We start from the raw sequence: 25,840 nt of genomic DNA, 5'->3' as shown, positions 1-25,840 counted from the left end.
CAATCTAGTTTGTCCTCCCTCCCTCCCTTGTTTCCTTCCTTCCTCTCACTCCTCTCTCGTTTTTCTCTTTTTCTTTTCCAGAAAAAAGTCCCCATAATGCAAGGCTCACTGTATTAACCATTTTCCAGTAGACAATGCAGTGTTTTCTAGCATATTCACAAAGCTGTGCAACCATTACTACTAATTTTAGAATTTTTTCATCACCCTAAAGAAGCCCTATACTATTAGTATTCTCTTCCCAGACCCCTTATTCCCTAGCATTCACTAATTTAAATTCTATCACTATGGATTTGTATATACCGGACCTTTTGTGTAAATGGGATCATATAGTTTATGCCCTTTTCATACTACAGAGGAAGCAATCAGAGAGGGAAAGTGGAGCCTGTGATCACATTGCTAAAGAGAACCAGAACTAATAGAAATCTTTGCATCATAGTTCTCTGCGTCTCATTAGTCAGCACTTCCATCTGATGATGATGGTGATGTTGATGATGATGATGATGTTAAAGCAGTTGCTTTTCTATTGGCCTTAATAAACATCCTTCTTTGAGTTACTGTGAAATGGAAATTTTAAAGGAGACATTCAGAAATATATAATTCAGTTTAATTCCATGTATTTTTCTTGAACCCTTACTTTATTGCAGGGATGAATTAGATTGGGTACTAATCTTTAAGAAGAGTCAGTTGGGGTAAACAGAGAAAATATAATTTCAAGATGTTGAGGTAGAAGTATCACATTGCAGTAGGGCCCAGCCTGGTGAAAGGGGCAGCAGGTAAACAACAGAAAGAGGCTTAAAGGAGGAGAGGCTTGAGCAAAGGTTTATACTTTTAGAATGGTGTTCTAAGCTCCTGGGTGGTGATAAGGGTGAGATGAGATGTTGGAGATGTGGCTCTAGGGTGAGCTTGAGTCTGTTCTCCAAAGGTCCTGTGTTTATCTCAGGTCAGGCCCCTATGGAGGTCTGCATTTTTAGTCCAATTTGAGATTTGAGTCTTCAGGGGAATATTTAAGCCTGAGTAGTTGGCATTCAATAAGGGATATATAGTAGTGAAGCCAGTATCTAAGTAACAACAGAATTGAGAAAAATCAAAATAAGAGATATCAGGAGACCTTTCCATGATGAGGTGCCCTTTGTTGGGCTCTCAGCCTTGTTCTTACTCACTGCCTTTATCTGATTGTTCACACCCTATCACTTAACAGCAACTTATTGAGCACTTGCTATGTGCCAGAAATTGTTATGGTGCTGGAGTTGGTGATCTGTGTTAACTTCCCCCAGGAAAGTTATTTTGCTGTCAAGAGTCAGGTAATCAGACCTTGTAGTCAGGGAGTTAGATAGGCAGTTAAGAGGTGCTGCTGCTTCTGGCTCTCAATGATAAGACTGCCCTTAGGATGGAAAGAGACAGGAAAAACTTCCCCTTCCAGAAAGCCAAGTAAGGCAGATGTTTTAAAAGAGCCTTGAGAGGGAAGAGTCTCTCATAGGTGTCCAGGTTTGTCAAGATGTTAGAGCAGGTGAAAGTGGAGATCTGGCCCTATACCGTCTTAAGATAGAGAGTAGGGTGGAAATCATCCACTGGGGGAAAAGAATATATCCTACTGGAAGAAAATATGAGGTCACTGTGAATCACTTAAAGTAGGTGTGCTTGTATTTTTTTTAAAGGGAAGCTAAAATCATTTTGCTATTATTCAACTAATTTTGTTGTACTTGATGAGTTTTGTGTCATTCTGAGAACTTGGAAACATTAATTCTTCCTCCTACTGAATGTGTGGAGTAGGTGGGAGAGCTTTAAAAAGCTCCCAAAGCCTCACTTTTCTCTGCCAGTGGGTGTGGTGTGGTAGGAGGACAAGGAAGGTTGGTGCTCCAAAGTGGGGGCCACCTCGGCATGGAGCATCAGGAAAGCTTCAGTCAGTTCACATCCTGAGGGTGTTGGCAGTGCTTCTAGCCTCAGCTAGATTTGTTCTGGGAAACAAGGAAATTCTTTTGAATGTCAAAAAGGGATTCATTTGACATATTAGAGAGTCACCTTCAATATAATAACTAGTGCAATGTGATTTTTAAAAAATGAAGCTGGAAGGTAATTATTCTGATTTGTTTCCTCTCCAGTTTGGTTAGCCTCGAGATTAGTTGCAGGTTTTCTCTCCATACGCTCTGGATTTATTGATGAATAAGTTGGAATTTTTGGAAGGAGGGAGAAGAGAGCCTCCCATATGCTGGGGAAGCTACTTGGGCCTTGGATTAAGAGAGAAGGACCAATTCTGGGCTGGGTGGCATGAAATTTGGTATTTTAAGGAAACCAAAGAGCTTCAGGACACTATTTTGGGATACAATGATTTGCTTTTTAAAACTTAAAAGCAGCAACCACAAAGAAACAAAGCAGAAATACCACGGATCTTTGTCCATCCACAGATTTGAGGAAAAATGAAATATAAGTGATTTTTTTCTGTGCAGGAGACATGCATGGTGCTGTGAGAACATTTAACATGGGGTACCATGTTGACCCAGAGCAGGTTGAATGGTCAGGATTGAGTTTTGATAGGAATGAGGGTGGCTAACGTGACTTTCACTAAAGCCAAGTCATGCTCTCTACTTTTGGGATGTGGTAGAAATTGGGATAAGTGAGAGAAGTGAGAGCTCAAGGGCTCTGATAGGTTATCAAAAAAAAAAAAGGTATATTTTGGAGCAATAGAGAAATATCTTGTTTCAGCCTAGGAAATAACACAATTACAAGGAAAATGAATGCATTTCTTAAAAAAATGAGGGGAGATATATTACTTGTTTTCCCTAGATTTCCTCTTCCACACATATTTGTGTGTATGTGTGTGTGTGTGTGTGTGTGTGTGTGTGTGTGTGTGTGTGTGTGTGTGTGTGTGTGTGTGTGTGTGTGTCTTCTGTCTGGTACTAGGGTTTGAACTCAGGGCTTGGGCACTGTCCTCTAGACCTTTTTGCTCAAGAATGGTGTTCTACCTTGAGTGGAACTCCACTTCTGGCTTTTTAAACTTTGCCAATTGATTGGATAAAAGAGTTTCATGGACTTTCCTACCAAGAGTGGCTTTGAACCATGATCCTCAGAACTCAGTCTTCTAAGATAGGATTATAGGCATGAGCCACTGCTTCCTGGCCTCACACAAGCTCTTCTAAGTGTACTTTGTAGCTCAAGTAGGAGATCCTTAGCTTAAGAGCATGCTTCAGGGTGACTCCTTGGTCTGTTGGAGGTAGTATGGATTGCTGCTGGGCCTTGCGATCAGGAAGGCTGACCTTAGGCAACTATGGGTTTCTCTGTTGCTGAGTCCCTGAAGTCATCTGATGGTACCTAATAAGGTCAAAGAGGAAATCTCTTCCAGCTGGTCCATTCAGAGAAGCAGCTTCCTCTGATCTGTCATCATTGTGACCCACGCATTTACTTTTCCATTTTTGGCTTGGGATTGCTCAAGCTGTTACCTGACCACAAAGTGAAAATCTGGAAGGAGAAGTGCTCAACTGGCTTGGCAGGTGTCCATTCACTACATTGATCTACAGTGTCCTGCCTTTTGATGGGCCTTGGAGCTGTTCCTCGAAGGCCATCTTGATGACTAGATGTCCCTAGATCTTTGTCCTATCAGAGATAGCCTACATAGGTATTTGAAGATGTAGATCTGCTTCTGGCCTGAGACAGTCCCCCTAGTTTATCCGAGGGTGCTGATATTGAGCACATGAAGGACTATGGCAAAAATGAAGACCCTCTCGATGTACCTGATTGTTATTCTGGCAGCTGGCATTGTTTTGTATTTATTTAACTGCATTATTATTATAATATTAATATTATTATTATTTTCTTTTTGATATGGAGAATTGAATCCAGAACATTGCACTTGCTATGCAAATGCTTTGCCATCAAGCTACATCCTAGCCCTTGTATTTATTTAGAATTTTAAAAAAGAGTTAAATGTACTCTTTACCTGATTTATGCAACTGTAACCCCTCTGTATATCACCTTTATAACAACAATAATTTCTTTTTAAAGTTAAGCAGTGGCTCTCAGAATGTGATGCAGAGTGAGTAAATACATGAAGAATGTATACCTCCTCTAAAACCTGATCCTTGGATCTTGTCTGGAGTTGTCCAATGAATGATTCCTAATGGCTCTGGAACTTCTGAGGTATAGACTTTTCCTGCTTAGCATTAGAATCATTTGGGAGGAAGCTTTTGTACTGACTATGTTAGGGACCTCCAAACCAAAGATTTTGTTTTATTGGGTCTGGATGCTAGGGAGTTTATTTTTATTTTAATTGTTTTTACTTCTCCAAGTGATTTTTGTTTTCAGCCAGAATTTGGTACCTGCTCACCAGCTATAGATCTAGAGCAGTTCTTCCTAGAATTCAGGTGGACTCTGCCTTGTTGTTTCCTCAAACTGTTCTTGAATTCTGAATCCTAACCATGGTCACATATTTGGCCTTTACTTCTTTTTAGGCACTTTCAGGATTGTTTGTTGAACTACTGTCCTTTGACTCTATCTCAGCTTGGGTTACTGGCTTATCTTTTTTTAACGTAAGAAGAAAAATTCCATTTGTGGATTTTGATGGATAGCTATCCTGGGATCTTTTTCATGAACATTCTCCTTGAAGAGGCTTGAATACTTGTAGTTTCTGGCTATGGAAGTCCAAGCCTTGTGATGGGAATAGGCTTGGTAGTCTTATGACTGGCCCAAGGAAAAATCATTATTTACTCTTTTCTCAGAAAACCCCCAAAGGGTCAAAACTTCTACCACTATTTTTTGGGGGTCATAGAAGGCTCTGGGACAACATTGATTATTCCAAGGAAGTTATAAATAGGCATTGCCAGAAAAGTGGAATTGTATTTTGGTTATGGAAATTTGGCAAAATGTACTTCAAAAAGTATGCAATGTAGACCTATATAAAAGTCTCAGCAGAAGGTATAGGAATTTTAAGATATATGAGGTAATGAGAGATATGGATGAGCTGGGTGCTCCTTGTAATCTTAGCTTCTCAGGATGCTGAAATCTGGAGGATCGCAGTTTGAAAGCCAGACTGGGCAGAAAAATCTGTGAGACTCCAGTTCTAAGATAACCAGCAAAAAGCTGGGCTGAGATATAGCCCAGCTAGTGGGTGTCAAGCTGTGGGCCAAGCAAACTGAGCAACTATGAGACACTGATTTCTAGCACTAGTCCTGGTAAAAGAAAAATAAATGCAAAGGAGATCTGGATAATACAAATAGAAGGTACTGTCATACCTCCCTGCTTTTGCTTCTGGCAAAATCCCATGGTTTGGGATTTCTGCCTTCTCTCTACCATACTCTATGGTCCCTTTCTGATCAAACTTGGCCTCTCTTCATGCTAGGAAGAAGTGTCTTTTTACTTCTGCTGTGCTTAGTGTCCAGGTCTCCAGGGAGGATCCTAGGCCCTGAGGTCACATCTACATCTGATTGTGCTACACCTTCCCTTACCTGGCCCTAGAACCATCTCCCTGACCTTTCCCACTTAAACTCATATGGGACCTGAGCCTGCGCCTTGAGCTTGGGCTTGGGCCATGTGGTTGCCACCAAGGGGAGGGAGGGGGGCGGGGAGTGCAGTTCGGAATAAATAAACTTCTCTCTCCTGCCTGAATACCATGTGATGTTCTTTTTATCAGCTACCTAATTAAACCTACCTATTTAATTTACGTAACAGACCTTACTTACAGTCCTATATTTAAGATGGATACCAAGGGAGAATTTTCTATCATAAAGAATGTTCTGGACAGTTTGAGACATTTAAGTACTTTTGAAACCATAGGTACATGAGTACATAACATTTTGTTTTCTCCTCTCTTCCCCTCTCCTCTCCTCTCCCCTCCCCTCCCCTTCCTCCTCCTACCTCCCCCTCCATTCCCTCTCCCCTCTCCCCTCCTCTCCCCTCCCCTCCCTTTCCCTTCCCTCCCTTCCTTTTTCTTGCTTTCGTGGAGTTGAAACTATTGAAAAATGACCTATTGGGAAATAAACCCTTAGAACCTGATGATTTGCTATGATATTCTTTGGTAATATATAAAGGAATGATAAATATTTTAGTAGGAAGAAAATGGGATGTTTCAGTTGTATTTCTTTGACTTTGTATATGTGTGTATTATTAGGTTTATTTTTTGCTATATATTTTCAAGCTGCTACTCAATGGGTAGTAAAAGAGTCCTCGATTGGCAGGGGAGAGACCTAGGTTCTAGATGTGCTTATGCTTTTAACTGTGGGATTACACAAGCCGGATTCCTGACTATACTTAACTTGTGAAAATTGGACTCTTTCCCTTCTTCAGGGATTGCTGATGTCTGCAGATGTGAGGGTATTAGCTTGAGTTGCTGTATGCACCTTATTATTTTTTTTTTTTAGAACCTGGCCCCTTTTTCTTCAGTTTACCTACTTTTGTTGGGATCTTAGTAGAGGAAAATATTTTAAGTTCTGTAAAATCTATAATGTATAAGCCCCACGACCAACCACAAAAAGAAGAACAATTATTACCAGGTGCTGGTGATTCACACCTATAATCCCAGCTACTCAGGAGGCTGAGATCTGAGGATCTCGGTTCAAAGCCCGGCAGGAAGGTCTGTGAGACTCATCTCCAATAAACTACCAGAAAACTGGAAGTAGCACTGTGGCTCAAGTGGTAGAGCACTAGCCTTGAGCTGAAGAGCTCAGGGCCAGTGCCCAGGCCCAGAGTTCAAGCCCCATGACCGACAAAAAAAATAAAATACAAACAAAAAACCCCCACCAAAAACACCAAACAAAAACCCAACGAAACAACAATTATAAAGCAGAGGTGATGATAAATGGCAATCACAGTTCTTATTTGTATCAAGAAGACAGGAGCTAAGAGCTGGTGTCTCATAATCCTAGCTACTCAGAAGGTTGAGATCTGAGGATCATGGTTCAAAGCTAGCCTAGGCAGACAAATCCTCAAGACTTATCTTCAGTTAGCAAAAATCTGGTCCTGAAAGTGTGACTCAAATCTAGAATGCCAGCCATGAGTAACAAAGTTTAGGTCCTAAGTCAGGCCCCACAATAAATAAATAGAAATAAATGGGAAGTGGTAGAGATAATGGCCTTTTGGAGGGATCAAGCCTGTCTATGAAGGGGAGCTGCTACTTAGCACCAGCTCATCATTAGCAGTTAATTCTGTTTTGTCCACTGAAAGTTTTGTTCTTCTGTGGGAAATTCAGGGTGGGGAAAAGGAGTTGGCTAGAAGAGGAGGATGGTGACTTTGAGCTGAAATGGGGTACCTGGCAGTTGGGTACAAAAAGCCCTATTGAAGTCAGGTCATTGTGTGTCTTTTATTCACACCAGATATTTTGCCTGTTTGTCATTGCAGGAATTGACATCCATAGGAAGAATTTGTAAAAGACTCTCTCTGCCTAGAGCTTCAGGCCCAATGCATCTTCCTGCCACCTTAAACCACTGGTAAATATGTGTCCCTCTAACTTCTGTCGCAGTAAAGAGAAATATTGGCCGTTGTCTGTAGAATGTGATTTTTCCAGAACTATGCTTCCTTTCCTCTTATAGAAAAAAGACCATGTACTGTGTCTAGGTATAGCTAGGTTCTGCTGTCTTTACGGTGGGATCTTAGGAAAATTGACCTTACAGTGTTTCAGAGAAGTATGTTGCTCTGTTTATACCTCCTGTTTATGTTGCCCTGTTTATATCCGGTTTATAGTCTTCAAAGTAAGCAGAGTTGCTTGCTTTGAAGACTAAAGGAGGAAATGTATGTGAAAATGCTTCAAAGGGAATGAAGTAATGGGCAAATATATGATATAATGTGATATGATATGAGATACAACATGTACTGTTGGGCTTGCCTGTGTAGATTACTTTATTAACTTCATTAACACACCTTTTTAAGCTGGAATCTCAGGGATAGAAAGAAATAGCTACTACTCTTAGCCTATCACTACCAAATGGAAGCATCTTCCTTTGGCTTTTGCTATTCTTTTTTTTAACTTTTTATTCCCTAACTCCTTCCTGAGAAGGAACTAAAGCAGGGCACATCTAACAACTGATACACTAAAATGTGAACACTACTTTCACATGCATGTATGTTAGAAATATGGGTTTTAAATACCTATATTTTAAGGCCTCCAGAGTAGTCCTTTTAAGAGAGAAGTATTTTTCTACCTTTTGTTTCTACCATTGTAGCTTCCATTTTTTTCAAAGAAGAATTAACTGTATCTCATGACTACCTTCATTTTTATTTGAGATCAGGTCATTCATAGTTTACAAGTGTTCTCAGCAATGAATTTTCTCAGCACAGCCAAATATCTGACATCCATAGAAGTTGAAATAGGCAAACCTGTCCTTTATAACATTGTGTTCAGTGCTGAGACAAGAGTTGTTGAAATGATAGTTGTGAGCTATTGATCGGAAGGACTGCCATAAGCCAAGGATAGAATATGACCCATGTATCTTGATCTCAGCCAGAAGACGGCTTGTTTAATAATAATGACTGATTGCTCAGCTCCCACCATGTGGGTCAGGTGTTCTTGTGACCTGATGAAACAAATCCTAGTGATATAGTCACTGGGGGGTTATATGAAAGGGCAGTCAAGATAGGCAGACCCAGGGGTAGGAACCCAACACAGCCACAGAAGTTGGCTTTATCTTAATGGGATTTGGTAGATCCCAGCTTTGTATCCCATTTGGTAGAAAGGAAGATTTCTATAGTTAAGAGTTTTCTTGGAAACAGATGGCTGCAGGTGGCAGGACATTTCATCTATTCAGCATACATGTGTTAACATCTACTTTAGGCTAAGGTACTTTATAGGGATTCATTTTTTGGTTACAGTTGGATTGTGTGTCTACTCTCTAGTGTTTAGGTTTGAATGAGGATAACTAAGAATACAGGCCCCCTGAGGGCTGGGATCTTTGCTTGTTTACTCACTGCTATATATCTCCAGCTCTTAGAAAAATACCATATACTTTATTGTACCATATAAGTGTATGCTATTGGCTTGTGAATGAAATAAACAACAAATGACTAAAAAGAAAGTGTAATTTCAAGTAGTAATAAGTGCTATGAAAAAATAAAACAAGATGCGGGGGGAAGATGGAGAGAAAAGAAAAAGGGAGAGACAGAAACAGAGATAGAAATAGACTTTTTACAGAGGAGGAGGAAGAGGAGGGGTGGTGTTTAGGCAGAGGAACGTCAAGTGAGAAGAAAAGCCTTTGACCTAGGATGTTTTTTGGCTTGATAGAGGAAGAGGAAGGCAGCCAGCTTCTGGACTTCAGTTGAAGGTGGTTGTGGGAAGGGACAGTGATTTGGAATAAAATCAAGTTTGTTGGTAGAGTCAGATTATATAGGTCACAATAATGAGTTTGGATTTACTCTGAAAAGTTTGAGTATAATAGTTGACATCAGCTTTGTGCTGTACAATTGTTCCTCTGGATCTTGAGTGGAGAATAAATTTTGAGGATAAGAGGATATTCACTTAACCTATAGAAAGTTCTTTCATTGGTCCAGGGAAGGTATAAAACGACAGGATCAATGTAGTGATGACAGAAGGTATGAAGTGATCAGACTCAGGATACATTTTGAAGGTAGAGCCTGCTGGCTTTGCTATGGGGGTATGAAGAGAAAGAAGAGTCAAAGATAAATGCAGTATTTTGCTTGGGTAAATGATGTTGCCATTCATTGTAATGAGGAGCAGACAGGGGCACCGAGAGTTCTGTTTAAACCATGTTAATTTTGAGATGCCCATTTGATGTTCTCATAGTGATGTAGAGTTGGCTAGGGCAAGAAATGGTACATTGTAGAATCATCAGATATATTAACAGCTCATATTGGCTGAGAATTTTGGGTAGAGAAAGAGGAAATGCGTAGGTAGGATTCAACAGAAAAAGAAAAAAGGCATAAGTTTGCTTTTTCAGATAAAATCCCTATTAAGAAATGAATATGGTAATGAATATGGCATGGCATGATTCTATTTGTGCACTTAGGAATTATACAGATAGGGTGTGATATAAAAATAGTAATAAGGCTTTACCTTATATAAAAATTTGGAAGTACTCTGACTCCTCCAAATAAAAAAATAGTTTTACAGTTGAATAATTTTAAATCTGTTTGGCTGAGTGAATTGTAAATTGCATTTGTGCAGTTGGCATATAGCAGCTCCCTTGATTGGCATGCAGAAAGACCACTGGCATCCTTTGCCAATAACCTATAAACTGTATTGTTCTTTTTTTGGGGGGGGATCTGGTCGTGGGGCCTGAACTCTGGGCTTGGGCGCTGTCCCTCAGCTCTTCAGCTCAAGGGTAGCACTCTACCACTTGAGCCACAGCGCCACTTCCAGCTTTTTTCTTTTATGTGGTGCTGAGGAATCGAATCCAGGGCCTCAGGCATGCAAGGCAAGCACTCTACCACTGAGCCACCTTCCCAGCCCCTGCATTGTTCTTTATGTGGGCTGGAGCTTTGACAAGATGTTTTGATGACTGTGTTTACTTCATTGTTCATACATTTTACCTTTTTTCAGTCTTTTTATATGTTATCCCAAAAGTTCATTAACTGAAGGTTCATAAACAAAACATGTTTGAAAAATTAGTCATTTTGTATTGAAAGTTAGATGTGATGTAATTCTATAGAGAAGGCCAAATATTTGTTTTTTTGCAAGGCCATAATGGTAGTAAGCATCATGGTTTTCAGGACCACAATTATATTAAGGATATTTTCAAAGTATCAAGCTATGGTATTAAAGATGAGAGCTAGCAAAAAACTATATTGTGAAGGTTGTAGTAGATGTATGAGTTTTAAGTCCCATTGCTACTCTCCTCCTTTAATCTTTGTGGACTGATAGGAGAAAATCAGTTCTGAACCTTACTTAATTTTATCTATTTCTGACCTTCTAAATAAAATGGCAGCAACTCCAGATTGGCCCTGTCCATTTCCTGTACAAATCACTCTACTGAGCTTCTTCCATAGTCTCATGGCTCTCTTCAATTTTTCCATTTCAGGCTACTTGGTGATTTCTTTAGGTCCCCTCAACAGTTCTGCTCCTTACCATAGTCTGCTCCAAAGCCTGTCTTCTTCTTCCTTCTGCCTTTCTTTTTATTCCCTCTACCTCCAGCCCCAGGGCTTATGAAAATTCTCAGATTTCTGTCTTTGGAAACATTGAATTCCCACTATACGCTACTTAGTCTACTCAGGTGTTCTGTGGAAATGATGTAGAAAAGTGAGAAACCAATGCAGCATCCTGAATCCCAGGCACAGTGGTCAGTTATATCTTTGGCATGTGTTTCAATACTCTTAAGAGTTCAGTGAAAATATTCTGAATGGAAATTTGGGAGCATCTCCTCTTGGGAAAACGTTGTACTCTATGTCTAGAGCCAGTGGTTTAGGGCACAATGGAGATTTCAATGAAATGGTATTCAATTGGCACCAACCCTGGTTTTCCTTTGACTACTTTTCTTATAGAATAGAACCTAAATAAAAACTTGAAAAAAGCTGGGTATCAGTGGCTCATGCCTGTAATCCTAATTGCTCAGGAAGCTGAGATCTGAGGATAGTGGTTTACAGCCATCCTGGGCAAAAAAGTTCCCCTAAGACCCTTAGCTCTAATTAGCTATTCAAAAACTGAAAGTGGTACTGTAGCTCAAGTGGTAGAGTGCTAGCCTTGAGCTTTGTGCTTTGAGCACAGAGGCTCAGGGATGAAGCCCAGGTCCTGAGTTCAAGCCCACAACTGACAAAAAACCCCACAACAAAACAAAACAAAACAAAACCAAAAACCAAACACAAACAACAACGCACAAAGAAAAAAGAAAAAATCACTTGAAAGAAAGCCAGCTGCTGGTGACACACACCAGAAATCTAAGCTACTCAGGAGGTTGAAATCTGAGGATTATGGTTCAAAGCCAGTCCAGGCAGGAAAGTCCATTAGACTCTTATCTCTAACCATCAGAAAACCAGACATGGAGCTGTGGCTCAAAGTGGTAGAGTGCTACCTTTGAGGGAGAAAGCTTAGGAATAGCACCAAGGCCCTGAGTTCAAGCCCTACCACTACCACCACCAACAAAAATATAGAAATAATTAAACTTACTGCAGTTTTAGCTGAAGGGTTTCTGCTCTTTCTTCCTCCGTCACTAAGTAATTTCAGGAACAGTTTAAAAAAGGATAGAATTTTCCTATGTCACAGGAGATTTGCAATAATGGGGCAGTGCTACAATAGGCCATTGCAAGAAGATGCCTGAACTGATTAGCTTGTGGATAGACAGTGGTGTGGGAACATTACCTTTCACCCTTTTGTACTTTAATTTTTTAGGATTTTTACTCTTAAAAAGGATAATTGTGGAGCTGGGAAGGTGGCTCAGTGGTAGAGTGCTTGCCTTGCATGCCTGAGGCCCTGGGTTCGATTCCTCAGCAGCACATAAGCAGAAAATAAAAAGCCGGAAGTGGCACTGTGGCTCAAGTGGTAGAGTGTTAGCCTTGAGCTGAAGAGCTGAGGAACAGCACCCAGGCTCAGAGTTCAGGCCCCACGACCAGACCAAAAAAAAAAAAGGATAATTGTATAAGAACTGTATCCCTTTAACTTTTAATCAACCATCTAGAATCCTTTACACATGGTCAGTGTGTCTTATTTGAGTCCATGGCCTCACAGTGTGGCTTGTCTTTATTTAGTCTGCAGCTTCATGTCCGCTACCAGTTTAGGACTCCTGTTCTTCAACTTGAGTTTCAAAATTCTACACGTAGTCAATATTTCATTTAACTGCTTCAGACACAAAGGATTTTAAGTGAAGAAGTTTAGTTGCCATGAACTGACCCACAAATTAGGCCCTATCACTGTCATACAGACTTGTAGATGCAAGTTTTAACTATGTTGTGGCACAGAACATGAAACTTAGATCCATTATAGTTTCTAATCCGTTCATTCACCCCAACCTCCTTCTTTGTCTTAAGAATCTTAGTTATCATAAGGAAAATTCTCAAATTGAAATTTGCATAAAGTGTTACCTTTCTGAATGTGAAGAGTGCAATTCAGTGACTAGAACCCAGGGTGCCGGTTACCACAATGTGTTGAAGTATCTCTCTGGGGTGCCATTTTGTTTGTGTTAAACAATGTTAAAAGCTGTTTACCCGAACAACATAGGTGAATCTTACCTAGGCATGATATCATTTTGTACACCAGTGAAATTCTTAGGTGTTGGTATTTCTCCAAGAGATTTACTCATTGGATTTTAAGCTTTTTAAACAAGCAGGAAATTGTGTCACATTTGCTGGCCATGTGTAAAAACAAGATGTTTTCCTCTTTCCCATCTAGTCACTATTTGAATACAAATAGAGTGGAATATATTTTTTGTCTTTTCTCCCTCCACCTCCTTGGTTTGAGGAAGTAAATATTAGATTGTGTGTGAGGTTGTCACTAAAACAAGAAGGCCTATTTCATCTCTAATGATTAATGGTTGTCATAGGACAAAATCATCCAGAGTGTTCCATGGACTGATTTAGACAAGGCACCATCTGATGCTGACTTAACAGCAGTGCCTTCATCCTGCAATCTCCTTATCAACATAGGGATGACTCATGCACTTTTCCCCTCACTCCGAGAGGATGTCACTGCTCTGCTGACTAGGGAATGATTGAATAATACATGGTTTCTGCAGCGGTATACTTGAAAAAACAATGATATTATTTGTGCCTGTTGAATTCAATTTTCACTGTTAGGATTAGTTAGGGATTGCTTCTTAGAAAGCTTTACAGGAGAGACCTGGAATCCCTTTAAGGTGTGTATATGCAAATATAATTTCTGTATACTATATTTGTTTGTTTTTAGAAGGTGACACTCTCCTGTTAATTATCATACTTAGTCATAGCATTCTAAATGGGCTACTTCTTGATAGCTTTGTGTGGCAAGTACTCACTCTAAAATGGCTTTCCTGTTTGATGGAGCAAGAGTGAGAATATATCTGTGCTTTAAAGCAGGGCACCTTGAATGCAATGTGTAGCTTCCAGGATTGTCCTAGTATGGACTCAGAAGCTGGACATACTCTCTCCTGTAAATTGGTACTGCTGTAATTTGAAAAGGAAACAAAGGCACCTTTACTCTTTTTTTTTTTAATGGTCAATTTCAGTTTTTCCTCAGTTTCATTGTCCAGTCCCTTCTCCAGCCAAGAAAAAAATTTCTCTATGTAACATACATACATATATATATATATATATATATATATATATATATATGTATGTATGTTACATAGAGAAGCTCACCTTTCTTTTCCAACAGAATTCATAGCTTCAGATGTTGTATTTGTTCCACAAGTTCATATTTACAGTATTCTAGCTGCCTACAAACACAAGTATTTTAAAGTATTTAAAATTAAAGGCCAGAATTTTAAAAATCAGAAAATTCTAGTCTTTTTTTGGGGGGGCGGGTCCGGTTGTGGGGCCTGAACTCTTGGCCTGGGCGCTGTCCTTCAGCTCTTCAGCTCAAGGCTAGAGCTCTACCACTTGAGCCACAGCGCCACTTCCGGCTTTTTTTCTTTTTTCTTATGTGGTGCTGAGGAATAGAACCCAGGGCCTCAGGCATGCAAGGCAAGCACTCTACCACTGAGCCACCTTCCCAGCCCCAGTAGTTGTACAAAGGCATTGCCATTTAACAAAGCAGTTTATGAATACAATATGTGTTGATCAGTGTCATCCCTTTCAACCATCTCTCCTCTACCCACCCTTTTCCTTACTTTTAGAAATTTCACTCTTCATCTCTAGCCATAAAAGAAATGCAGATCAAAACAACGTTGAGATACCACCTCACCCCAGTTAGAATGACTATAATCAAGAACTCTAATAACAACAGATGCTGGAGGGGATGTGGACAGAAGGGAACCCTACTGCATTGTCGGTGGGAGTGTAAACTTGTTCAACCACTTTGGAAAACAGTATGGAGGTTCCTCAAAAGACTCCACATAGAATTCCCCTATGACCCAGCAATCCTACTTTTGGGCATTTACCCAAATGATCACAAACAAGACCACACTAAAGCTACTAGCACAACTATGTTTATTGCAGCATTATTTACCATAGTTAAGATATGGAACCAATCCAGATGCTCCTCAGTAGATGAATGGATCAAGAAAATGTGGTATATATACACAATGGAATTCTATGCCTCCATCAGAAAGAATGACACTACCCCATTTGTTAGGAAATGGAAAGACTTGGAAAAAATTATCTTAAGTGAAATAAGCCAGGGCCAAAGAAACATAGCTCCCATGTTTTCTCTTCTTTGCCATAACTAATGTATGTCTGAGTCAAGCAGAAAAGGTCAGATAAGTTGATGTTAGGTGAAATGAACCCCAAGATAAGTATTCAAATGTTTTTTTTCTTTCATGTGATTGTTTCTAACATATTTTTAAGATGATTTCTTTGTTGCTTTTTATGTCCCTCCCCCATGCTATAACCCCTGCTTTCACTGTATTTGATGTTGGTATAATTTGTGGAGGGGAAGGAAAAAAAACAAATCGTTTAAATAGGGATACAGGTGGACCCATTGCAACAATGAGATGTACAAGATGTTATATCGAAAAATGAACTTTACAACTTTGGCTGGGGGGTGGAGGGGGTGGCAGGGTGGGGTGGGGGAGTGATGGGAAGGGATGGGAAGGGGAAACAAAGGAGGAGGCAACAATGCTTGACAAGAAATGTACTCATTACCTTGCCTATGTAATTGTAACCCCTCTGTACGATAGTTTCACAATAAAAAAAATTAATCAATTAAAAAAAAAGAAATTTCACTCTTCAAAAATGAGAACATCTGGGCTGGGAAGGCAGCTCAGTGGTAGAGGGTTTGCCTCACATGTATGAGGCCCTGGGTTCTATTCCTCAGCACCACATAAACTGAAAGCCGGAAGTGGCACTGTGGCACAAATGGTAGAGTGCTAGCCTTGAAATGAAGAGCACAGGGAGAGCACCCAGGCCCAGCTCCAAGACAGACCCTTTCTGTAAAAAAAAAAGAGAACATCTGCTGATATTGGGTCATAATCTTTTTTTTTTCTTTTTTGTTTTTGGGTCCGGTCGTGGGGCCTGAACTCTGGGCTGGGGCACTGTCCCTCAGCTCTTCAGCTTAAGGCCAGCGCTCTACCACTTGAGCCACAGCGCCACTTCCGGCTTTTTTCTTTTTGCTTATGTGGTGCTGAGGAATCGAACCCAGGGCCTCATGCATGCAAGGCAAGCGCTCTACCACTGAGCCACCTTCCCAGCCCCTGGGTCATATTCTTGTATGGGGCAGTAGGCAGGAGCGGATCAATACGTGTCCCAGCACTATCCACTGCTGACCTGTTTGAATCTATCATAAAACAGGTTTCTGTTTTGTAACTCCTAACTGTAAAAAGCAAAACAACACAAAATGAAACAAAAAACCAAAAACAAACGAAAAACACCAAGGGATTTTGAGGTTCAACAAAACATTTTTATATCCTTCTTTTGTGTGTGTGGATGTGCTGGTATTGAGGCTTGAACTCAGGGCCTCATATTCTTACTCAGGTTTTAATTTTTGCTCATGACTTGTGCTCTGCCATTGAGCCATCCTCTACTTCTGGATTTTTGCTGGTTAATTGGAAATGAGTCTTGTCTCTGAACCTCATGATTTTTGGATCTCAGGCTCCTGAGTATCTGGGATTATATACCTGAGCCACCAATACCTGACTCTCTTTATTTATTTATTTATTTATAATTTACTTTATTGTTATTATCGAGGTGATATATAGAGGGATTACAATGACATGAGTCAGGTAATTAGTACATTTCCTTCTGTACAGTTCCCTCTGTTCCCTCATTTTCTTCCAGTCCCTCCCTCCCATTTCCACCCATGAGTTGTATAGTTCACTTTTATCAGTGTCCAGAGAGCTTCACTGCTGCATATTTTTATCCTTTTCCCCCCTCAAGTTCTGTACCTTCTCCCAACCCTTCCAATGATGTACATTTGAATACGCCATACATAAGGTGGAGAAGGCAGAATAATTAAAAACTAAAAAAAAAAAAGAGGTCTCTGTGTTCTATATCTTGGAATTCATTTCTGTGTGTGTTTGTGTGTGTGTGGGGGGGGGGGGGGTGGTGCCCGTCCTGAGGTGCTTTCAATGAACCTCTTTGTCCACAAGGCTAGCACTCTACCACTTGAGCCACAGCACCACTTCCGGCTTTTTCTGGGTGGTTTATTGGAGATCAGAGTTTCACGGACTTTTCTGTCTGTCTGGCTTCAAACCATGGTCATCACAGGTGTGAGCTACCAGTACCTGGCTCAGTATGTATATTTTTTATATAAATATGAAGAAGCACTTAGGCATTGCACCTTTGTGATTCTCTCCTAACAGTGTCCTCTTGTGGTCTCACTCTATATGAGTATCTAGAATCCTATGTAGTTTGTCATATCCTAATGTGTTTTAGATCTAGTTTCTGCATATCAGAGAGAACATATGGTGTTTGGCTCTCTGAGCTTTACCTCACTTAACATGATTTGCTCTAGTTCCATCCATTTCCCTGCAGATGACATTATTTTATTCTTTCTAATGGTTGTGTAAAATTCCATTGTGTATAGGTACCACATTTTTTGGATTCACTCATCTATTGTGGGCCATCTGGGCTGTTTCCATATCTTGGCTATCGTGAATAGTGCGGCAATGAACATGGGTGTGTAGGTATCTTTATTATATACTGGCTCATGATGTTCAAGGTAGATGCCCAGGAGTGCTATGGCTGTTGAACCTCTCTCTCTCTCTCTCTCTCTCCCTCTCTCTCTCTCTCCCTCTCTCTCTCTCTCTCTCTCTCTCTCTCTCTCTCTCTCTCTCTCTCTCTCTCTCTCTCTCTCTCTCTCTTTCTCTCTCTCTCTCTCTCTCTCTCGCTAATCCTGGGCTTGAACTGGAACTTTGGGCTTGGGCACTGTTCCTGTGCTCTTCAGCTCAAGGCTAGCGCTCTACCACTTGAGCCACAGTGCTACTTCCAACTTTTTCTGCTTATGTGGTGCTAAGGAATTGAACCCAGGGCCTCATGCATGCAAGGCAAGCACTCTACCACTGAGCCAACTTCCCAGCCCATGGACCTCTTTTTAAATAGGGAAAATAAATTTAAAATAACAGGGAGCAAAATTATTGGAATAATAAAGAGAAATACAATTTTTTGTATTTTTTATATTTGTATTTTTAAAAGATAGCTATGCATGTCTATGGGAAAAGAATGCAATAATGTAGTTTTTATGTATTCTTTATAAATATCAAGTCGTTATATTAGTCTTGAAACATATAATGTTCTCTCTATAATGTGATTTGTTCATAAAATTACCATGTTGGGAACATTTATACAAATTTATTAATCATGTTTGCTATTAAATATTTCCGGTTCTTTTAAGTAGAACTGAACTATTGAACCTGAAAGTTGACCATTTCTTAGGGATTTTTTTCCTTCTTATGAAAAGCAGGCAAAAATAATAAAACTGGACAATAGAAGTCACCAACATTTTGATAGTATTGGGATTTGAACCCAGTCTTGTGCTTGCTAGACTGGCAGGATACTGATGAGCCATACCTCTAATCCTGTTTTCATTGGTCACTTTTTCGAATAGGGTTTTCCTTTTCTCCAGGGTGTATACCTGACATGCAATTTACCCATTTGAGGCTTTCCATCATTGCTGGATCATAGGTGAGTTCCACCATATCCAGGTTTCCTCCATGGAGATAGAGTTTTGCAAACTTTTCTGTCTGGGCTGCCCTGGCACCACAGTCCTCTCAATCTCACTATCTCAAGTAGTTTAAGATGACAGGCTGAATTACCATGTCTAGGCTATGGGTTGAGAAGAGGTCTCTTCAACCTTAATCCTCCTATTCTCAACCTTCCAAGTAGTTAGAATTACAAGTATAACCACCAACTCGTAAAAAAAATATATTCTTTTTGTTGGATAGGCAGCAATCATACATAGTTACAGATACGATATAGCATGTAATAATCAGATCAGGGTAATGAGCTTTTCTACTGCTTCTGATATTTATCATTTCTTTGCATTTGGGAACATTCAGAATCCTCTCTAATGGGTGTCTTGAAATATTCAATTAATTGTTGTTAATCATAGCAATCCTATTGTGCTATAGGACATTAGAAGTTATTATTCCTATCTAAATGTATCCAGTACTTCTTGCTGCTACCACTATCTTAATAGACAAGGGGTCATTAGTGTTTTGGTGGGGGTGGGGGGGTGGGGGGGGTGGGGGGGAAGGGCTGTGCTTCCTGAAGTATCTGGTGGATTATAGAAAAGGAAGTTCATAACAGTAAAAAAAAAAAAAAAGTCAAGAAATGGACCTAAAACCTGAATAACTATGTGACTTGTATCCTGTTTTGGGAACTACCCTGATGAGCTTTTTTTTTTTTTTTGATATTACCTTTCTCCTCACAGTCATATTTGAAAGCTTCTGAAAACTAAAATCTAGTAAGGATGGAGGCAGTATTAACAGCCATTTTTATTTTGACTAATCTCCTTAGTTTTGGGGTGAGAGTTTATCACACTTGATATGTTAGACAGTGCATTAGGGGTCTGGAACTCTTAACTTGGCCACATACAAGGCTCCGACTCCCACCTACTCTAGAACAACCAGCCCTCCCAGGCACTTCTGGTACAAAAATGATACTAGCAGTCTAGAATGCCATTGTTCATTCACATGCAGCACTTACTCAGGGATGGGGTGGAGTTCAGGGAAATCTGTCATCCAGCTACATAACAGCCTCTGTGGGGATAGAAAGGCAGAGTTGCAATGGAGAAGGCTCCAGTGTCCTCATATATTCTAGATGGCTTCACAGCAGAACTGAATAGTGAGTTGTATGCTAACTATCGTATGGTGTAATTTTGTACTAGCAGCATCAGGAGAGAATTCTATAGTAGGCCAAGCAGAGCCAACAGAAGGACTCTTAGCTTTCTGGCATTCTCTAGAGATCTAGAGGGGTCTGCATGCTGACCCAAGTTTTCTGGTGCTCGTGAGATCCAGACCATCCTAATACTTGAATATTTACCATTTTTGTGATGCTTTTCATTTAATTTATTGTGGCAGGTTTATAACCAGTTGCATGCTATATCTCTTGACCGTGGTAAGTCAAAATTACAAAAAATAAACAACAGAGAGGCATTAGCTGGCTGCTTAGGATATTCTGCAGTGGGCCTGTGTCAATAGTTGTGGGCTGTGGGTTTATAATGACACTTAAAGCATGAACAGATGTATATATTTGTATTAAGAATATCACACACATACACACACAGGTAAACCCCTTGTCTCCATATGCATATATTTCTAAGGAAATTGCTATTGAGGAGAACTTATGGATAGTTAGGAAAAGAATTGACAATAACTTGGGACTGACAGTTTCTCATTATCAACTGGGCCAGATAATGCATCGCAGGAAATATTTTTAGTTGTACATGGTCAAAACTTTGTAAAGCCAGCTGCCAGTGGCTCATACCTATAATCCTAGTTAATCAGGAGGCTGACGTCTGGAGGAATGGAGTTCAAAGCCAACATGGTCAGAAAAGTCCATGAGACTCCATCTCTAAGATAAACAGCAAAAAGCTGGGCTGGAGGTGTGGCTCAAGTGGTAGAGTACTGGCTGAGTAAGCAATTTGAGCTCAAATCCCAGTACCAGAAAAACAAATAGATGTTTGTAATAAATCCACAAATAAGGCAAGTTTACAGTATATACACAGTATAGTACATTGCAATGCAATGTATTAAAGCTGTTCTATATATTTGTTTTAAGAAATTATTTCAAAGATAAAAGGCACTAAAATGACTCAATGCTGCCTTGATTGGCATTAAATGGGCTGTATATGTAGGAGCTAATGAGGGGCCAGAAATCAGGCCCACAAAGGCCTTGTCATTGTGTTTTAGAAAGGATTTGCTTGGCAAAATTCTAAGCTACATTGCTGCTTCATGTGCCAGATGATGCCTTGTGTTTTATAACTCTTTAGATTGCCTCTTCAACATCAAGTTTGTAATTTGTTTACTTGTTTATTCAGCCAACATTTATGGAGTAGCTAGTAGTATTTGTGTCATACATGTGGAATGCACTCATATTCCATTTCTCATTTAAGAGTGCTAATTTCAGAGCCCTATTACATGAGTGGGCAATAACTGACATTGGTTGATTAATGAAATTGTTTCCTTTCCTTTTTCATTTCTCTTCCTTTTTTCCCCCTTACCCTTTCCTTTCCTTACTGAGATTTGAACTCAGGGTCTCACATTTGCTAGGCAGGTACTTTTTATCATTTAAGTCATGCCTCTAGTTCCTGGGACAGTGTGGGCTGTGATCCTCTTACTTGTGCTTCCCATGTCACTGAAGATGGTAGAAGCTGGTCAATGATCTTTTTATGCCTGGACTGGCTTTGAGCCTTAGTCTCTGATTTCTGCTTCTCAGGTAGGATTATAGGCTTGAGCCCCTATGTCCAGCTGATCAGTATTTCTTAATAAAGTCTTTCCTTTTTCCTTCTTCTGTACTTACAAACAGAGAAACCTATGGTTCTATCTGGGCCATTTAAGAAGGAACTTGGGACAGGTGACAGGAAGGCTTCTATGGGAGCTGTGCTGGATAGCCATTCTCAGGAACAGAGGAGGTGGGAATCTTCTACTGAGTGTGAGAGTGGGGAGGGTGGGATGTGGTTGTGGCTTTGAGGAAGATGGAAACTATTTGGAACAGCTGACAGAAGTTGAGCACCATGAGCTGAATAAGAACTGAAAGGAAGACCTGCTGGGTGCCTGAGAGGAAGCCTTCATGTCAGCAGGTGTGATTTGGCTATGTAGCATGGAAATTGGAGCCAGATGAGCCTGGGGACAAAGGAGAGGGCTGAGGAGCAGAGTTCAGATATTTGTGGGCCTGTTGACATAAGCAGACTTGGAGTAAGAGCTGTTTCTGACCCTGAGCATGTGGCCAAATAGGGAGCTGTTGAGGTGAAGAGCAGGGGAGGAGAGGAGTCAAGGGATGCTGGGCAATACTTCATTTCCACATAGCTTATAAAGCCCTTTATCTCTTAGCATGTTTCCCATCTTGTATGCCATGTTGGACCATTTGCACATGCTCTTCCTTTCTCCTTTTTCTTTGGCATAATTCCTTCCTTTGTCAAATGCTGGCCTGCTCATCATGCCTGGGAAAGCTGTTTCAGATTGCTCTCTGCTCCATCTGTTGTTAGAGCCATTTACCCTGTCCACACATGTCTCTTTGTGTAGTATAGAGGCAGCTTTTGGGCCTCTGGTATTTGGTATTTGGCACTCTTTGAGTGCAGTACTGTCTCCAGTACATGGCAGAGTACCTGGTACCGGTGGGAGGGAGGTAATGGTATTCAGTAAGTGCTTGCTGAATTAATGCATGACTGTTTTGTTGCAGAATTAGTAGTAGAACACAGCGTTAGAGATGAAAGAAAACTGAGGTCAGCTAGCCTAACTCAATTTACCTTGCAGTTCATAGAGAAATATGTGGATCTGATGTCATAGAACTTCTTCCAAGCAGAGCAAGGACTCAGATTGCATGTCCTCTGGCCACCCTCACCAGATTTATTCACTGTGCCATGATGGTCTCTTCCTGAATCTTTTAAGTGTATAAGGAGGGCAGTCCTCTGCTAAGTGTCTAGATACAGTTGAATGTCATTATTCATAGTGTTAGGCTGTCTAATTTTTTCATGTGGGGAGAAAAACCATGTTCTGACAATGTGAGGAACTTTTCCCCTGTGGGGTGCCAGGTTTACAACAGCCCTGACCTCACTGCTTCCCCTTCCCTTTCCTGGTCTGTCCTAGTTTATCTTTGTGTAGGGTAAGCATCAGCAACTGTTTCTAAGTAAATAGAGGAGTTGCACGTTTAAGGGTTATGGTGTCAGATATTCAGTGCCTTTTGCTTCAGTCAGTACCTTTCTGGCTGCTGTCATCATCCAAATTGCCCTAATTTAATGTGTGTTAAAGACAAGTAGTATACAATCAAAATTTCCTTTTTGGGGCCAACTGCAGAACTGCAAACCTACTGAAAAAGGGAAATCTCAGGAAAGGAGGGGTGGGACATTCTGTGGGGTGGGACATTTCTCTGTCCATGGGGAGAGAAAAAAAAGAAAAAGGTAAATATGTCGACTTCTAGACTCATCCCTGTAGAATGAGAGAGCTTTTGGGCAATATGACTTTAGAATGCTCTGTTTGGAGTTAAGGTACGGTCGTTTGCTTGTTTTGGCTGACACTGTTTTGTCAGATTGTTTCCAGATCACTGAGGATCATCTGAACTTTCTCCTCATCACCCTTGGTCCAAAGTATTTAGGGTCAGTCCAGGATTGGGCACAGGAAGAGGTTCTGGTTTGAACCTTTGGGCTCCTCTGTTAACTAGCAAAACAATATGTGGCTAAGACAGTCTCCATTTTGGAAAATGTCTTCTGGAGCTCTGGAATACTTTAGGGAGTTCTGCATCACTGCTTCCCCTGAGTACTTCTGTATGCTTCTAGTTTTTTTTTTAAGTAAGAACTACATAATGTATAGTGTCTCCTTTAGTCCAGAAATCCGGTGGCTTAGAGCAAGCCAAGGGTCTTTGGTCTTAAGGATTTCTGAAGTCACTTTGGATCATCTTGGCTTCCAGCCACATGGAAGCCTCTGATCCTCCCTAGGCTAGTTTTCAGTTCCAGACATTGAGCTGGAAGTACACCAGCCAAGGATTTGGCCCGCATCAGGAAGTACTTTGATTTGCTATATTTTCTCTTTGGCATCTACTGATTTTCTTTAGGGATATCCCCTTACTTGGAAAAAAAATAACTCTCAAGTAATACCTGACTGACTGATGATCTAAGAAGGCAATCCAGCCAGGCATTTCCATTCAGAGATCATGACTTGTCAATCACAGGTCACTGGGTGAGAAGGGCACACGAACCTTAAAATGCCCCTTGCTTCTGGGAGTGATTTTTTCCCCCCCAGTTGTGGGGCTTGAACTCTGGGCCTGGGCGCTGCACCTCAGCTCTTCAGCTGAAGGCTAGCACTCTACCACTTGAGCTACAGTGCGCCACTTCCGGGTTTTTCTGTTTATGTGGTGCAGAGGAATAAAACACAGGGCTTCATGCATGCGAGACAAACATTCTACCACTGAGCCACCTTCCCAGCCTTGAGATAGAACCAGCTTTGTGTATAGCGGGCCTTAACTTACAGGGAATTCTAAAGTAATAGCCATCACACTGCGGGGCTGTGACCCAAAGAACTATCCTAAGTGGTCATCTCCCTTGGTCTACAACCTTAAGTTCTTTCTCTTCTAGGAGTGTGTGATTTTTCTGTGGTGCCAGGGAACTGTGGTTTTGAAGGGGTAGAGTTAGAAGGAGGTGTGTGTGTGTGTGTGTGTGTGTGTGTGTGTGTGTGTGTGTGTGTGTGTGTGTGTGTGTGTGTGTGTGTGTGTGTGTGTGTGTGTGTGTGTGTGTGTGTGTGTGTGTGTGTGTGTGTGTGTGTAGAGTTAGAAGGAGGTGTGTGTGTGTGTGTGTGTGTGTGTGTGTGTGTGTGTATCCTAATATATCTAAGCCTTACCCTTCCTTTTTCCCAGTAGCCCTGTTAGGGTGTTTGAGGTATGTGGCCAACCAAAACATTATTCCCCTCCCAGTTTGTTTGTTTTTTTTAATTTTTTTATTGTAAAGATACTATACAGAGGGTTACAGTTACATGAGTGAGGTAATGAGTACACTTCCTCTTGAACATTGTTACCCCCTCCATTGTTTTCCCCCTACCGTCCCCTCCCTCCCTCCTCCCCTCCCAGTTTTGCTGAACATGTAGACTTTATGTTCATGATATCAATCATGATAGTGATTCTTCCTTCATTTTGTCATTTCTAGACACAAGTTGTTCACCAGAATCAACAGCATAAGCCCAGTCAGAATATTTATAGCAAGATGGTGACATTTAGGGATGGTTTTTGTGTTTTATTTATCTACTTATCTATCTGTTTACCTAAATCTGCTGAATTGCCCACATTTCTTTTATCATATCCACAAGAACATTGTGGAACTCTTTCAAGAATGGCTTAAGTGAAAATATGCTCATTGCTGGTCTAGTCTAATTTAATTTGCTTCTTGCTCATGGTGAACCTGTGTCAGTTTGTGATGGTCACTCATCTATATAATTCCTCAGGCAAGGACTTTTCTCAATGTTAATGCCAGGCTTCTTGATGTGTGCTTCTAAAACCTTCCTTATGTTAATATAGTTCCTTATCTTACAGAACCATTTTTCTTCTCATAGGTTCCTGAAGGGTTACTGACAGTGACTCATGAGTGACAGTTGCATTTTCTTTTAGCTGCCATGGAAGTGATTCATCTGAATGTGAAAACGTAACATTGCTTAAAGTGGCTGTGACTCTCCTTCTGGCTCCACCTGTCTTCGGCTTCTGTAACCTCTTACTAGAGTTATCCTTTCCGGAAAGCTCCTCTCTTATATGGAGGAAGAGGAAACAGCATGGCTGTTTCTCTTGTAACATTACACTGGCAGACCTGTTACCTCTTTGCTTTTCTTCTTGCACTGATTATAGCTTCAAAACAAAAGCAACAACAAACAGATAAAATACTCTGTCCCCTGAAGGTAATTCACATGCCACATCTTCCCATGACCTTAGCTTTTTGGACCATATTTGGAGCAATAAAGCTACTAACTGTTTGGTGTTCACTGTGTTCCTTTTCTTGTGGCTCAGAAGCATGGAGAAGCATTTGGATCATTGCAATGCTTAGAGTGTTTTATTGCCTTTGAAAGGACTTTGCAGAGCTTTCCTGGCTTTCAATCAATCTCCTTACCCTTTTTGGACTACAGATTTTCCTCCAAACTTAGATAATCTATGACTCCTCATCTATCCTTCTGAGACCTTTGCTGGTTACCATCCTGTTCTCTGTAATTGTGTGACT

The 25,840-nt window shown here is 40.6% G+C and overlaps 1 protein-coding gene across 32 annotated transcripts in view; it reads left to right on the top strand.

Annotated features, from left to right (window-relative positions):
• Positions 1-25,840, top strand: part of LOC138826163 (sorbin and SH3 domain-containing protein 1) — a 238,335-nt gene that overhangs the window by 60,516 nt on the left and 151,979 nt on the right. For all 32 annotated transcript variants that reach the window (XM_070021276.1, XM_070021271.1, XM_070021283.1 and 29 more), the window contains exon 2: positions 7,324-7,412. The gene's annotated coding sequence lies outside the window, so the exon portion shown is untranslated. The remainder of the gene's footprint in view (positions 1-7,323; positions 7,413-25,840) is intronic.

Source organism: Dipodomys merriami, unplaced genomic scaffold, assembly GCF_024711535.1.
Source record: "Dipodomys merriami isolate MVZ:Mamm:240054 unplaced genomic scaffold, mDipMer1.0.p SCAF_14, whole genome shotgun sequence".
Classification (NCBI taxonomy): domain Eukaryota; kingdom Metazoa; phylum Chordata; class Mammalia; order Rodentia; family Heteromyidae; genus Dipodomys; species Dipodomys merriami.
This window is presented reverse-complemented; position numbering and strand designations above follow the sequence as displayed.